We start from the raw sequence: 1,694 nt of genomic DNA, 5'->3' as shown, positions 1-1,694 counted from the left end.
CCCTCCTTCTCCCCCTCCTCTTCCTTTCCCCCTTCTCTTCCCCTTCCCCTCCTGCTTTCCCTCCTCCTCCCCTCCCCCTCCTCTTACCCCTCCCCCTCCTCCCTTCTCCTCTTGCCCCTCCCACTCCCCCACCTGAGCAAAATCAAGGGTAAAGCAGGTTAGTGCCCAAACCAAATGTGGCCTGTCACAGGCCTTGGTGGCCCAGCTGGGTCAATGCCTCACAGTTCTTGCTGGGGGAGGGCACGGGGGCTGGGCAGACACAATGGGTGGCTCTGTGGCCTGTCCATGGGCAGCAAGGCCTAGGTATAGAGCGCGGGCTCACTGAAGCTCAGCTGTGCACTGCCCAGCAAGACACCTAGGCTTCTGTCCTCTGTGAGGCCCCGGCCCACTGCCCTTCTCCCCAGGCCCTGTGCTCCATGGGAGCAAGTGTCTCTTATCTTTAGGGCTGCCCAGGGCCCATGCAGCCCCTCTGGGCTTAGCTCCACGCTCTTCCGGACAGCTGGGCCTGGGCCACCCGCTTGTGAGGGGCTCCAGAAGGCCTTGCAGCCACTGGGTGGTGGAGAGCCCCTGCTCACCACGAGGCCCAACTCCCTGGTGGGCAGTGGCTGGATGGGGTGGTGGCAGGCACTGTGATATGAAGTCCCCTCCACGTGGTGGCCTCTCTGGGCCTGGCTCTGCCCCCGAGAGATGGGGCCTCTGTTGGCTAGCACGGGTCCCAGGAGTAGAGGTGCTAGGGTTGGGGACTCACGGTTCCTGGGGCTGCTGCCCCGGGGCTTCTCTGTCCCCGAGGCTGTGGACAGGAAAAGCACTCTGCTGTGTGACGGCGGCAGGCGAGGCTCTCCTGTCCTGGGGTCCTGGGGTCCCCGGGTAGATAGCCACATCTGGCAGTGGCCCTCCTTTCAGGTCTGCCTCCTCTGCCCAGCGCTTCACATGGCAGGTGGTCCTGGTGCTGCCAGCCTGGGCAGCCCATACCCCTTAGAGAACTGGAACCCACAGGGAAAACAGCTGGCGAAGCCATGACAAATAGACACCCAGGAGGCCAGGCAGGGTGGCTAGGGGGCCTAGTCCCACGTGTGTGACGTCCGCTGTTCCTGGCTGGAGCTGTGTGGCCCTGGGCCTTGGACTCAGCTGAGCTTGGAGCTAAGGGCAGGGTGCAGAGCACAGGCGCTAGGCCTCACGGACCCAAGCCAGCATGGAGTGTGCACGGTACGTGTGGGGACAGGCGTGGAGCCCAGGGAGCGCGAGCCACTGGGCTACGTCCATAACCATTTTTATTTAGTTGTTATATTTTGTCTTTTTGAGACAGGGTCTCGCTGTGCAGTTCATGCTAGCATTGAGCTCAGGATGCTGTTGCCCAGGCTGGCCCTGAATTCGCACAACGATTTTCCTGCCTTAACCTCCTGAGAGCAGATTACAGGCATGCGCTACCATATCCAGCCCCCAACCCTTTTTATTTTTGAAAGTGTCTCACTAAAGCTGCCCACCTGAAACTGGAACTTGCGATCCTCCTGCCTCAGCTTCCCTAGTGCCTGGATTATGCCAGCTCTGGTGCTACTTTCAAACAGGACTGGAGGAGCCACACACCTGACCACAGCACCCGAACACACTTTGCTCTTCCGGCAGAATGGGCTTGGGCCCGGGAGCCCATTCCCTTCCCTGCTTCTCTGCTCCTCCCCACCCTGCAGCATCCCCGC

Source organism: Octodon degus, unplaced genomic scaffold (genome assembly GCF_000260255.1).
Source record: "Octodon degus isolate 3935 unplaced genomic scaffold, OctDeg1.0 scaffold00279, whole genome shotgun sequence".
In the NCBI taxonomy this organism is placed as follows: Eukaryota; Metazoa; Chordata; class Mammalia; order Rodentia; family Octodontidae; genus Octodon; species Octodon degus.
Note: the sequence above shows the minus strand (reverse complement) of the source record.